The sequence below is a fragment of the Artibeus jamaicensis genome, unplaced genomic scaffold (genome assembly GCF_021234435.1).
Source record: "Artibeus jamaicensis isolate MK-2021 breed Jamaican fruit bat unplaced genomic scaffold, CSHL_Jam_final scaffold_1031, whole genome shotgun sequence".
NCBI lineage: Eukaryota > Metazoa > Chordata > Mammalia > Chiroptera > Phyllostomidae > Artibeus > Artibeus jamaicensis.
In genome coordinates this window covers 7,545,136-7,560,003 of record NW_026522026.1, presented here as the reverse complement: position 1 = coordinate 7,560,003, position 14,868 = coordinate 7,545,136, and the positions used below count along the sequence as shown (strand labels likewise).

At 38.0% G+C, this 14,868-nt stretch overlaps 2 pseudogenes; one reads left to right on the top strand and one right to left on the bottom strand.

The window, feature by feature from the left end:
• Nucleotides 1-12,135: 12,135 nt before the first annotated feature.
• Nucleotides 12,136-13,062, bottom strand: LOC119056957 (60S acidic ribosomal protein P0-like; annotated as a pseudogene).
• Nucleotides 13,063-13,127: 65 nt separating this feature from the next.
• Nucleotides 13,128-14,529, top strand: LOC119056961 (bifunctional apoptosis regulator-like; annotated as a pseudogene).
• The last annotated feature ends 339 nt before the right edge of the window (nt 14,530-14,868 follow it).

Here is a 14,868-nt window from a genome sequence, read left to right as displayed (position 1 = left end):
TGAAGTAAAGATTCAGTAAATGCCCACTGGTTAATCAATTTTGACTTTCAGAATTAGCGAATCGATTGTTGGACTGGGGAGCTGACAATCTAGACAAAAAGGAGCACAAGAAAAGTTTAAGAAAGAAAAATCAGGTACTGTGGCAAATGATCAATATTAAAGTTATTGAAATTTTCAATTGCAATTCATTAGCTTGTGAATATATGATTTTCTCACAAAAGTCCTTTTTAAAGAAACATTATGGAATTTAGAATATTTAAAACTCTGCTCTTATAAGCAAAAATATTAGAATGAAATAAACAATCACTAGAGTTAACTTGCTTAGTTTTTGCATGTTTAGAATTCTAAATATCTCTGCCAATAAGATCAGAAATTGAAGAAATTCTTTAGGAGAAAAATTTTATTTCACTGGGTAGCTCATCATTTTTTTCTATTTTTTATGTAGACTATTTAGGTGAATATTAAAAGTGTGAATGGAAATATTTTGTACCCATAATGCCACAGATTGGCATTTTCAAAAGATAAGAGATATTGCCAAGTCTATTGCTAATCAAGTTCCATAATTTACAACCTGAGCAAACTGTGCACAGAGAACCACAGCAGTTGTGCTGAGCATTTCTGGGAAGTTACCATCATCCCAGCACCAATTATTAAAACCTCTTACACACATTAAAGCTATAAAGATTAAAAAATATAGCACACTTGGCATTAAATATGGATGACTTCATGTAATATGCATTATATACAAAAACAATGTCCTGCCACTTGAGCTTTATCACCAGCCTACGGAAAATCCACAGACCCAGATTCCCACATCAAAGCTCATTTTGGCAAAGCCGAGGAACAACTCTGTCATGCAAAATAAACACAGATGTTCCACACGCACAAGAGGAGATGGTGCATAGGGGGATGCACAGCTCTGCAAAAGAAAATGCCTCCTTACAAATCCTACAGCATTGTCTTTTGTGGAGGTTGCCAATGAACTGATTCTTCTGGTTTTTGAAACATCATCTTTTCTGACAATAGATGAGAACATAGTTCTCTCTGCAATTATGTCAAAGTATATGCACATGGTCTGAGGGTGTCACTTGGATGTTTTTGAACTAGAACTAAATTTTACACACATCTTAAGCAGTACCTTCCTTGTCGGTGATTTATTGATTTCTGTCTGTAAGGTATAATATTAATAAGCATGTTAATGATAAAAAGGTCTGAGAAAGGTAAAGTTTCTAGCCCCCTCCATTAACTGAAAGTTAATGCTGGGTGGTTCTAAATGACCAGGCACCTATAATTGACTTCCCTTTGTTCCTTTCATTCTCCGCTAATTGCAGTGGACTATCTCTGCTAAACAAACGTTCCTGGGGCTCAACTGTATCCCCCCAGAAACGAAAATAGAGTTGTGGAAAATGAAGAACGCATGTTTGGGATTTCTGATATTGCCCTAGAATTGCATTGGCATTCAGTTATGACCTATTTAAAATAGGTACTCAAAATAAAGTTTGCCCTCTTCACCCAAATTGTCACATGATTGAAAAAATTGAATGGGATAACATTGGGAAAAGTAGGATAAGATTGAGGTTACTGTCACTGTGGAACTATACAATTTTTGTGAACACTTATGTCTTGAAATAATTTTAACCTGAAATACAAGTATACCTAAATCCCACAGAAGGGAGGGGTGGTGGAAGGCTAGCAAAATCGCCTATGTTCTGTCAGCAATATTGGCTTGGTTATAAAGGAAAATCAATCCTAGTAATCATATTCTAATTAGTAAAAATATGTAAAAAGCTTTTTAAGAAATAGGTATCCTCATGAGAAGACCAGAAGTCTTGTCCATGATCTTTTACCACTTTATAAGTGTGATGCCTTAGGTTTGACAGGCAGAAAATTTGAGACTGTTTACCATTTGCCTTTCGTGCTTCAAGTATTTGTTCTCTCCTGCTCTCTTTACAGTCTTTTATACTTTTCTAACAATGCACCCTTGTCAATATTTTGAAAACAGACTCCAAATACACAGTTATTTATTGCTTTATGACTTATTAAAATAATATATACATTAAAAAGCATACTAAAAAATAATTAAAACAGAGGAGCAAGGATAAATTTTTAATGATAATTTTATTTATTTTTTAAATTTATTTATTTATTTATTTTTAGAGAGAGGGGAAGTGAGGAAGCAAGAGAGGGAAATATTGATGGGTTGTCTCCCACATGCCTGCAGCTGGAGACCTGGCCCACAACCCAGGCTTGTGCCCTGATTGGGCATTGAACCAGCAACCTTTAGGTTTGCAGATCAATGTCCAATTCACTGAGCCCCAATGCTGATGGTGACAATTTTATTTCCTATTATTAGTTGAAAAGCCCTCTTGTATTATAATTATATTTTAGACTACAGTGGTTGTAGAACTGAGAGGAATGTGACCAAATATGCTTTGTAGATGTGGCTTAACACTTATAATACAACAGTTGAAGGATCCTCTTCTTCTAAGCACAGTATACTTCTTGGTTATTGTAACTGCCCTAGCTGAAAAGATAATTCAAGGGAAGACAGAGTCAAATGGGAGGGCATTTTTACCTGTAGTTAATAAATCAGGATGCTCATTTTTAAAATCCCAACTCCCCAATTAAGTAAAACTGTGTTTCTTAAAATTTATGTAATATGTTTCTATCTTCCTTGATGTCAATTAGTTTTACTTGCAAACCAGTAAGTTGTTATATTAATTTTACCGCATTGCTCAATTCACTGAAGATTTTATTTTTCAGTTTTTAGCATGCACAGATTTGAAAGTTATTTTTTTTATTTGGAGCTAAAAATACCACTTAATAATGAACATGCTTCTAAACATCACTTTTCAAGATGCCCTTCATATGGTACAAGTTATTTCATCACTTATGATTGAAGTGTTACCTTTATCTTGAAGAAGCTTGCATCCGTCGCCACTTATCCCCAGGGGATAGATACATCTCAAGATGCCCAGTGATTGCCCAAAACCATGGATAATGTTGAACCCTATACACACTGTGTCTTGTCCTATACATCCACACCTTTTCACTTAAAAAAAGCCCTTTAAGTGTCTTTGGTGTATGGTAATTGTCCGCATCACTATTCTTGCTCTTTGGGGTAATTGTTAAGTAAAATAAGGGGTATGAGCACAAGCTCTGTGGTACCACAACACAGTCGATTTGGTAACTGAGACTGCACGTTCGTGACTAATGGGTGGGGAGCAATAGTACACAGATGTGCTGGACAAAGAGATGATTCTCATTCCTGGTGGGATGGATCAGACTGGCACTAGAGTTTAGCACCCTGCTCAGAACAGCACACAATTTAAAAGTTATAATATTTTATTTCTGGAATTTTTCATTTAGTATTTTTAGATCTTCTTTGACTTGAGGTAACCGATACTGTAGAAAGTGGAATGGCAGATAAGGGAGGACTGCTTTACTAAAATTATTTCCCAAATTTCCATTAGATAGCATACTCCTGTCAGCCACTTATAAGAGGTCAGTAAATTTGGAAATACATCACTTTTCATGAAATAAAAATATCTCAGATTTTAATTCCAACAATGGTTCACATTTTACCATGAGATAATCTGTGAATCTCTGTGGGCTAAAAATGTTTATGATTTCTTCTTTTATTATGCAATAACTATATTACAAAATACCCTAGTCATTTTTCTTTTTCTTTTTTAAATATATTTTATTGATTATGCTATTACAGTTGTCCCATTTCCTCTCCCCTCCAACCTGCACACCCTCTCCCACCCACATTCCCCCTCTTTAGTTCATATCCATGTGTCATACTTATAAGTTCTTGGTTCTACATTTCCCATACTATTCTTACCTTCCCCCCATCTGTTTTCTACCTACCATCTATGCTACTTATTCTCTGTACCTTTTCCCCCTCTCTGCTCCTCCCACTCCCCTGTCGATACCCCTCCATGTGTTCTCCATTTCTGTGGTTCTGTTCCTAATCTAACTGTTTGCTTAGTTCATTTTTGTTTTTGTTTTAGGTGTGGTTGTTAATAATTGTGAGTTTGCTGTCACTTTACTGTACATGTTTTTTATCTTCTTTTTCTTAGATAAGTCCCTTTAACAATTCATATAATGAGGGCTTGGTGATGATGAACTCCTTGAACTTGACCTTATCTTAGAAGCACTTTATCTGCCCTTCCATTCTAAATGAAAGCTTTGCTGGATAGAGCAATTTTGGATGTAAGTCCTTGACTTTCAAGACTTGGAATACTTCTTTACAGCCCCTTTTAGCCTGCAAGGTTTCTTTTGAGAAATCAGCCGATAGTCTTATGGGAACCCCCTTGTAGGTAACTGTCTCCTTTTCTCTTGCTGCTTTTAAGATTCTCTCCTCATCTTTAATCTTGGGTAATATAATTATGATGTGCCTTGGTGTGTTCCTCCTCGGGTACAAATTCTTTGGGACTCTGTGAGCTTCCTGGACTTCCTGGAAGTCTATTTCCTTAGCCAGAATGAGGAAGTTATCCTTTATTATTTTTTTAAATAACTTTTCCACTTGTTGCTCTTCCTCTTCTCCTTCTGGTACCCCTATAATTCAGATGTTGGACTGTTAAAAGATGTCCTGGAGGTTCCTAAGCCTTTCCTCATTTTTTTTATTCTTTATTTTTTCATTTTTTTCTGATTGGATGTTTCTTTTTTCCTTTTGTTCTGTTCCAATGATTGGAGTCCCAGTTTCCTTCCCATCACTATTGGTTCCCTGTGCATTTTCCTTTATTTTACTTAGCATAGCCTTCGTTTTTTAATTTAATTTTCAACCAAATTTAACCAATTCTGTGAGCATCCTGATTACCAGTGTTTTGAACTGTGCATCTGATAGACTGACTATCTCTTCATTGCTTAGTTGTATTTTTTCTGGAGCTCTGCTCTGTAAGAACAGCCTTGATCTATTCTTTTGTTTGGACCATTTTTTTGTCTTGTTGTACCTGTTACATATGAGAGGTGGAGCCTTAGGTGTTCACCAGGGTGGGGCAATCCAGTTGGTAGGTTGTAACGCTGTATGTGGGGGAAGAGGTCTGAGAGGGAACAATGGCACTTGCTCACCTCTCTGCTAGATTTCAGTCACTTCCCCAAGCAAACTGGGCCCTTCTGATGCTTAGTCCCATGTGGGTGGGTTTGTGTACATTCTGGGACCCTGTGGGTCTCTGAAATGAACTCTCCTGGGAAACTGGGAGTCTCTCCCAGCACCTCAACCTCCACAGGTGTTTTCAATCAGCGTTTTGAGTCTTTACTTCCCCACACTGGGACCCTGGATTGTGTGGTCTGTCTCACTCCCCAATTTTGCCTGGTTTATCTGCATGTGAATGTGGAACCAGATGCGCTGTGCCCCTCTACAATCCATAGCCTTGCTGGGTCTGCCAACTGCCGCTTTGCACACCTGGTCCAGTCCGCCAGCTGCCCTGCCATGAGCCGTCTGTCCCAGCTCCCCTACTCCTCCCCTCTTTCAGGTCTGCATGAATGTTTCCACTTTAACTCCTTGGTTGTTGGACTTCCACACAGTTCAATTTTCTGTCAGTACTGGTTGTTTTTTTGTTTTTAAATTGTTGTTGTCCTTCTTTTGATTGTGGGAGGAGGCACAGTGTGTCTACCTATGCCTCCATGTTGGCCAGAAGTCCACCCTCTAGCGGCTTTTCTATTTCTCATTTCAGCTTCTTTTCTCCAATTGTTCTCTAAAAATGATATAATGAATAAATTTCATAAGTGTTGCTATTGAGTACTGTAAGCCCAGAATTCCTCTTTAAATTCATTTAGAGGAACTGCTCAGAGTTTGGACTTTCTAAGTTGTGCTTATATCAAATATGTGTTTGAGAATATATCATTTTTATTTTAAAAGTCATTCTGTTAAAGCACATTTTCTCTGATAAAGCTTTTCTTAATTGACTCATAAAAATAGTTACTTATGTATTTCAGTATTGAAGTCGAACCTGGTAAATACCATTAAGATGGCACACCTGTGGGCAGATGCTTGTCAGAAAAGGTAACCTGAATAAAATTCCCTTTCTCTGTACTTCTGACTTCAGCTCTTTTGTATCTCTGATCCCAAGCCCTAGGGACAGCTGGGAATAAGTCCTGAGGTTCTGCCGAGGTCCTGTCAAAAAGAACAGAAGAGTTGGTGATGAGCTCCCCCTCCTATTTCCTGGGGCCAGTACCCCATCCACTGGCCCCTTCCAGGGGCTGGCAGCCTTTCAGCTTCTGCAACATATCACCTTTAGTGATGTTCATGCCCTTTACCATACTTCAGAAAATAGAATTAAGCCCCATTGACCCAACTAAAAAAATAACAAACATCCTAAGCAGTTCAGCAGTTAGAGAGAGGAGGACTCATTCAAACAATGTTTTAGGTCCAATGAAACAGAACAGCTCAGGGACACCGAGAAATACATAATTTTATTTAAATGAAAAAAATCAGCGAGAGAAGTCAAGGGGACTTGAGGATGGTGTGTGTACACACATATACAAATAAACACACACCACCAAATTTTCTGAATCTTTAAAAAACAGCCTTATATTTAAAATTTAGTAGATAAAACAAAAGAGAAATGATTACTGTGGATATTTGAGGCAGTCATGTTATTTACCAAGAAAATATCAATATATTTTAAAAACTATAAATTATATGGTCACTTTTTAATCACAATTCAAAAGAATTAAAAATTAAATAGTGACAAAAAAGTCCTATGTACATATAAATTAAAAAATACACTTCAATCAAAAAGTAAATAAAGAGAACATTTAAACAAAAGGAAAAATTCATATTAAAATGTAATATTAACAGTGTTGGGATACATGTAAAATATCACAGCCAAAAAACTCTTTAAGTGACTAAGCAGTGCAAGGATTGTGAAAAAAAGTCTTTTCTCCTTTAGACGTGTGTTTGTGAACTCGGCTGTTGTCATTACGTACTTGAGAAGACTTGACTGACAGTAACTACCAAATGTGTGCAAAGTTTATAACTCAGATTTTGTAATAGATGGCTGATTACAAACTTTCCAAGGATTACAGTGCATTTAACAGATTAATCCATTCTCATTTTGAGTGCCTGCTGTATGCCAGGTCTAATTGTTAGTTCAGAGTTATAAGGATGAACAAGAGTGATGTAGTCTTTGTATAAAGCCCTTCCCATAAATTTGGGGACCCAAGCAAACACTAGATTGGGCCACAGAGAGGGTGTGTGCTGGGATGAAGGAAACAGAGGATGATGTGGGAGCACCAGAAAGTGTACCTGCTGGGATTGTAGGGGCTGGGAAAGGTTTCCTGCAAGAAGTGACATTTGGATTCCTATAAGAATATTTACTTTAAGTTATTTTACTACTCTGTGTGTTAAATACATGAGTAATTGCTTATAATAGGATAACAATGCAAATATAATTTACTATTTAGAAAATATATTTTTAAGCATGGGTACATTTATCATTAGAGTAAAACTGGGAAATTTTTTTTCCTAGTCATGCTAATTAATTCTTCTGAGTTTAGAAAGTGTTCCTATCCATTTTAAGTCTCAAACCAATCTTATTGAGTGATAATTATTATTTATATTTATAGATGAAAAATTAAGTTTTAGATTGTCATTCAGCAAGTAAATGGTACATTTAGGATCAAAATCTAGTTTTTTTTTAGTTTTAAACTCATTTTTTAAATTATTCTTCAAATACAGTTGTCTCCATTTTTCCCTCCCCCTTCCCCCCACCCTACCCATCCCCACCTTTCACCCTCGATCCTACAACCCTTTGGCTTTGTCTCTGTGTCTTTTATACACGTTCCTTGGTGACAGGTGTAAGCTTATATATAGGGTGGGGCAAAAGGAGGCTTACATTTGTGAGTATGCAAAAGAGTTTATTTTTATTATTTGTTAATTATTTTTCCATATGAACAACTGTAAACTTACTTTTGCCCCCACCTATAGTTGCCTACTGGAAGATTCATGTTTTGTAGAAAATTCCCCTAGTGAATTTTTAAAAATTGTTAAGCACTCTGTGCATATGCTCTTCTGGTACCTGCTTTTCCATTTGATATCATGTTTTAAAATCCATGCATATTGTTGTGAGTAGCTGTGGCTCAGAGCTTTTCACCTCTATGTATATCATATTGTTGAATGCAGAAGCATTTATCCATTCTCCCATGGGTGAATACTTGCTTTGCTTCCAGGCATTTTCCTTGCATGCACAGTGTTATCATGAGTACCATGTGAGCTCTTGAGTCTTTCTTTGTCTGCACGTACAAAAGTTTCTCTAAGGTCTATACCCAAGAAAAAGCAAAATTGCAGGATATGCACATATTCAGTTTTGCTAAATAATGACAAATTGATTTCTAATATTTTATATTAATTTATAATCTAACTACGATGCTTAAATCTTCCCATTAATTCACATCCTCACCAATATTTCAAGGCCTCAGGCATGTGAAACTGGGGCCTTGAAACTGGTGACCCTTTGGTTTGCAGGGCAGTGCTCGATTCACTGGGCCACACAAGCCAGGGCTAATGACCACATTTTTTAAAAAATGAAGTTAAATCCTTACCTCATACTATACATAAAAATCAATTATGAATTAGTGAAACACCCAAATTTAAAAGAAAAAAAATTCTCGACTTTTGCCACTCTAGTAAGTATAAAATGGTGTATCATTGTGGTCTCATTTTTGCATGTCCCTGATTACTACTGAGATTGAGCATTTTTGGTAAGTTTCTTATCATAGCAATATATTCTCTTTGGTGGTATGTCTATTAATATCTAGTGCAACTATCTTGTCATGTTGTTTGTTGTTGATCTTATACTTTTGAGGAGTTTTTATGTGTGTTATATACTAATCCTTTGCCAATTATGCTTAATCAAGCATTGTTTCCAAGTTTGTCTTGTTTTTTTAAATTTTTTAATAGCAAATCTAATGAACAAATTGAACTAACAAGCAAAACAGAGACAAACTCATACATGGAGAAGAGAGGACAGCCAGTGGTGAGGGTGGTTAGGGGGTGGAGGGACTGAGCAAACAGGGAAAATGACTCATGGGCATGGACGACTATGGTGATTGCTGTGGGTGGGGGATATAAGGGGACTAAATGGAAATGGAAAAAATACAATGTTCAATTTAAAGTTTTAATGTAATTGATTTAGCAATTTTAAAATTATGATTAGCACTTTTTAAATTTAAGAAATCCTTCCTTAAATTAATTTCAGAATGATATGCTCTTACATTGTATTCTAAAGTTTAAATTTTTTTCTTTTAAATTTGGGTGTTTTACTCATTTATAATTGATTTTTATATATAGTATGAGGTAAAGATTTAACTTGATTTTTTTAAAAATGTGGTCATTAGCCCTGGCTTGTGTGGCCCAGTGAATCGAGCACTGCCCTGCAAACCAAAGGGTCACCAGTTTCAAGGCCCCAGTTTCACGTGCCTGGGCTGCAGGCCAGATCCCCAGTAGGGGGCGATGACGGGCAACCACACACTGATGTTTCTCTCCCTCTCTTTCTCCTTTTCTTCCTCTCTCTCTAAAAATAAACAAATAAAATCTTTAAAGGTTTTAAATAAAAATAAACAATATGGTCATTAATTGCCCCAGCACCGTGTATTGAATACTCTCTACCACGACACTAATCTGTAATGCTTCTTCTAATCTTTATCAGTTACAAGCCTATGTCTTTTGGGCTTGTTTATAAGCTGTCAAATTTTTTTTTCCTTTTACTTTGTCCTATATCTATTTGCCAAACTGTCTTAATTACTAGATTGTTATGTAAGTCTTACCATCTCCTAGGGTAATCTTCCTCTGTGATTTTCCTTTTCAGAAATATTCTGGCTATTCTTGGCCTGTTCTTATAGCTTTCAAATTACATGAAACACTTTTTGAGACCTTCATTGTAATTACATTGAATCTGTAATTAATTTAGAGGGAATCTGACATCCTCATGATCTTGAGTTTTCCTAACATGAATTTCAGATATCTCTTCATTTATTTTTTATCTTTAAATGTCATTCAGAAACTATTATTATTTTCTGCATGCACATTTCATAAATTTTTGTTAGATTTTTTCCTGAAATACCTTAAACATTTTATTCTTATTGTAAATGCTTTTCTCTCAGTACACTTTCTATTTGTTGCTGGTATTATACCAGTCACATTAATAACTCCTTTTAGTTCTAAAAACATTGAATTTTTCAATATGATATCATCTTAAAATAAAATATAAATCCCTCTCTATCTAATCCTTCTATGTTAAATTATTTACTATCCTGTTCCATTTTTTCAACCCCACAGCCAGTCTTTCAGTTGAAAAGCCCCATCAGTTTGTCAATTAATTTATGAAGCATACTTTGAATTCATCTGATTTTATCCTCACTTTCACTTCTGAAACCTCAGCCACCATTATCTCTCCCCTGGACTGGTACCCTAGTCTCCTGTGGTCCCTGTTCCACTCTTATATCATCACAGTCTATATTCCACAGAGCGGTTTTCCTGATCTGTTAGAGCATAAAGGAAATAATGCCACTCCTTAGCCAAGGGCTTTCCATGGGCTTGGAATAAAATTCAAACTCCTTACTCTGGTTTTAAAAAGTCCTATGTTATTTGACCTCTTTTTACTGTATCCCAGAACTAGTGGCCTTGTTTTAGTTGCTTGAACAAATTCATCTATACTCATCACCACCTCAGACAGTTCTTCATTAGTAGGGGAAATAATACAAAAAAATAATAAATAAATAAATAAATAAATAAATAAATAAATAATAATCTAGTGCACTGATTTTTAACCTTGTTCATCTCATGGCACAAGTAAACTAATTGCTAAAATTCTGCAGCACACCAAAAAATATAGTTTTTGCTTATCTAACAAAAATAAGGGTATAATTTTGACTCATTCACACCAGATGGCTATTTTTATGTTGGCTACTTTCATTTTTTCAAATTTGGCAATCTAAGGGAAAAAGCCAGTACCCCTAACTAAATAGTCAGGTACTGCATATTTTAAAAATTCTTCCAACCACTGTGCCTCTTATGGCACACTGGTTGAAAACCACCAATCTAGTAGAAGAAATAACACAAAAAATAAGCTCCAGAAAGAGAGCAGCTGCACAAAGATGCAAGAAAAAACAACAGTGCAAGAAATTTCTCTAGAGGCTTTCGCAAAGATGGCTCTCAATGCAAAGAAGGAAGCTCCTGCCCCTCTCAAAGCTGAAGCTAAGGCAAAGGTTTTGAAGGCAAAGAAAGCAGTGCTAAAAGGCATCCACAGCCACATACACACACAAAGGTCCACACATCACCTACCTTCCAGAGGCCTGAGACATTGCAGCTCTAGAGGCAGCCTAACTATCCTTGGAAGAGCACCCCCAGAAGAAACAAGTTGGCCACTACGCTATCATCAAGTTCCCTCTGACTATGGAGTCAGCCATGAAGAAGATGGAAGATACTAGTACACTTTGTTCATTGTGAAGTGTGAAGTCTATGAAGAAGCTATATGACATTGATGCAGCCAAGGTCAAGAACCTGATCAGGCCTGCTGGGGAGAAGAAGGCATATGTTTGACTGGCTCCAGACTATGATGCTTTGGGTGTTGCCAACAAAATTGGGGTCATCTAAACTGAGTCCAGCTGGCTAATTCTAACTATAAAAATTTTATTCTAAAAAGAAGAAATTTATCCAGAGAAAATAAAATACATTGGATATAGTCTTGACTCAGTAGTTTTGGAGGATGGTCTGGGTTTTTTTAACTTTTATTTAGTTAATTGAAGTTTAATTTAATTAATTTTAGTATTGGTGATTCTGATGTAGATCATTCATAGACAATGCTTTCAGAAATATCACTTTAGGAATTCAAAGGAGAAAGACCACCTGGAATGAAGTGAGTGGGAAATGTTTCATGAGAGAGAAATGTTCTAATCTCTCTTTAGATTTTATGGGGTTGTTCAATTTGACATGAATAGGCATCAAGAAAAAGAAATATTATTCAAAATAAAAAACATAGGAGTAAAGACTTTCATGATATAATGATTTCTATATCAATAAAAATTATTTAATCTATTCAAATAACTTTGTTAATTTAGTTTTTAGGAGTAAACCTTTATTTCTTTATTTTACAAATAAAGCTGAATGAGCTGGGTTTTTGGTGCTAGTCAAAGACCAAATATTGTGTCCTCATCCAACCCCTCTGATTCCTCCTTTGCATCTATCTACCTTGGCTGGGGCTGTAGCAGTAGCAGGAGCAGTGGCAACAGCAGGAGCAGCAGCCACAAAGGCAGGTGACTCAGCCAAAAAGGCTTTGACCTTTTCAGCAAGTGGTACGGTGTAATCAGTCTCCAGAGACAAATCCAGGACCCACAGGTAGAATCAGTCCCCCCATTGATGATAGAATGAGGGACTGATGCACAGTTGGGTAACCAATCTGCAGACCTACACTGGCAACTTTGCAGACATTCTCCAGAAAATGGGAAAACAGTTTTCTCTGTGATGTCAAGCACTTCTGGGTTGTAGATGCTGCATTATCAAACACCTGCTGGATGATCAGCTCAAAGGAGTAGGGGGAGATGTTCAGCATGCTTAGCAGTGTGGCTTTGCTGGCTCCCACTGTGTCTCCAGTCTTAATCGGTTGTGCGTCACTCAGGATTTCAGTGGTGACCCTGGAGATTTTAGTGGTGATGCCTAATGCCTGGAAGAAGGAGGTCTTCTCAGGTTCCAGGGCAGTGTCCTGGGTTGGCACAGTAACTTCATAAGGGGCAAAGGCACCAGTACAGGTGGCAGCTGGCAGCTGGCACCTTATTGGCCAGCAGCATGTCCATAATCTCAGTGAGGGCCTCCTTCATGAACACTAGTCCACATTCTCAGGGATATAATGCAACAGGTTCTCCAGAGCTGGGGTGTTGTCCAGTGCTCTTTGCATGGCCTGGCACATCATGGTGTTCATGTCCATCAGCACCACAACCTTCCCAGGAGGGACGCATGGGTCTGCCACCTCTGTGTGGAGCCCGCATTGTCTGCCCTACAATGAAGCATTTTGGATAATCACCTAGAAGTCAGATGATCTTAAGGAAACAGTTGGACTTTCAGGTCTCCCATCTCTCCTGGCCATCACAGCAATACATCAGGGATTGCCATTCAGGGTTCAAAGATGATGTCACTGTCACAAAGACACATAGATTTATGATGGGCCTCTTTGAAGAAAGCAGAGTCCAGAATGCAGAGAAAAAATGGGAAGGTTTCCCCAAACTCAGTAATTGCCACAGGGATGCCATTGAAAAATTATTTCCTCATGCCATTAGAATGGGATTTGAAGAGATTCAGCAGAATGATACAAGCAGTCTTTCAGAAATATAGCAATGATCAGATCCCTTTAGCTCCCACCACAGGCTGAATGAATCGGCAGAGAGGAGGGATTCTTTCCTGGAGTGCTCACAGCTTTCACTGGTGTGGCGGTGGTTCTGCTCATGTACCACTGGAGCAGCAGGAGGCCTGAGTATGGCCTCCTAGTCCACAAAGCTGTGGCCAAATGGACAGTGGAAAAAGTTGTCCTCTGGCTGTAGTAGCTGGGCACTTGGGCCTCTCTCTAAAGAGACAGGTTTTTATCTGAAAGAGTAAATGGAAGATTGCTTTTAACTTTGACAGGACTCCATATATCATAGAAATCAACAGAAGAGCCATCCTTGTAGAATTAGAGCACATCAAAGCACTAGGTATGAAGCTCTCCCCACAAAAAATCTCTGGCAACACAAGGCTGTGAAGCTGGGCAGGTCCCTGTCCCTGTTGTGTTCCCCAGACTTGGTTTGCTGTGTGTCTGCCTATTTGACTGCACAGACAGCTCCTCACCCTGCATCCACACCATCCGCCCTCTGCAGGAAGACAACTCTGGGGAGGACGTCATCACTAAGCTTCTGGGCCTTAGAGAACCCACATGAAAGCCGTGGGAAGAATTCCCTGTCAAATACTTCTTCTTTTCATACCAGCTGATCGCCGAATTTGCTTGGGACTGGCTGGAAGTTCATTATTGGACATATGTTTTCTCATCAACAGTGCCACATTACTCTTGGTTCTGGAATTATTCTCTTTTTGGAAGATCTGGTCAAGAAGTGAACTAGAGCCTTGCCTGGATGGCTCAGTTGGTTGGAGTGTTGTTCCATACACCAAAAGGTTGTGAGTTCAATCTCCAGTCAGGGCACATACCTAGGTTGCAGATTTGCTCCCCAGTTTGGTGCACACAGGAGGGAGCCAACTGATGTTTCTCTCCAACACTGATTTCTCTCTCTCTCTCTCTCTCTCTCTCTCAAATTAATAAGCATATCCTCAATGAGTATTTTAGAAAAGAAGAAGTAAACTGAATGAAGACTGTGCCTCAGTGATTATGGATCCATTTTTAGAAAGTACCAACACGGGGGCTTTTTGTGATCATGTTCTAGTCCTCCGTTCTTCAGTTTGTTTGCAACTGTTTATTTTACTGGGCCCTGTACTTTAATCCAATTATTAACATTGATCTTGTGGTCAAGGAAGTCCTATGGCTAGAGACCCTAATGTTGTAAGTGGCACTGCCCAGGATCTAGGGACTCTTTCAGTATCCTTAATGTCTGAGCTTTGATGCTTAAGTGAAGAGGACATAGGATGGTACCTGACTTTCTGTTTTCTTCCTATAGTAAACAAGGTGCTGCTTTTTCTGTCAAAGGTTACAACCTGGTTCTCTTTCCCTCTGCCTGTGGCATTGTGGCAGCAGGGACTGACATCCCAGAGCTGGGTCAACAAAACAGCAGCACCTCCCACCTAGCCATCTTGCTCGCAGGAACTTGGGAGGCCCAGTCCACTGTGGTTTGCAAGAAGCCAGTGTCCTCAGAGGATATAGTGTGAGCAACATCAGAAAGCTGCAA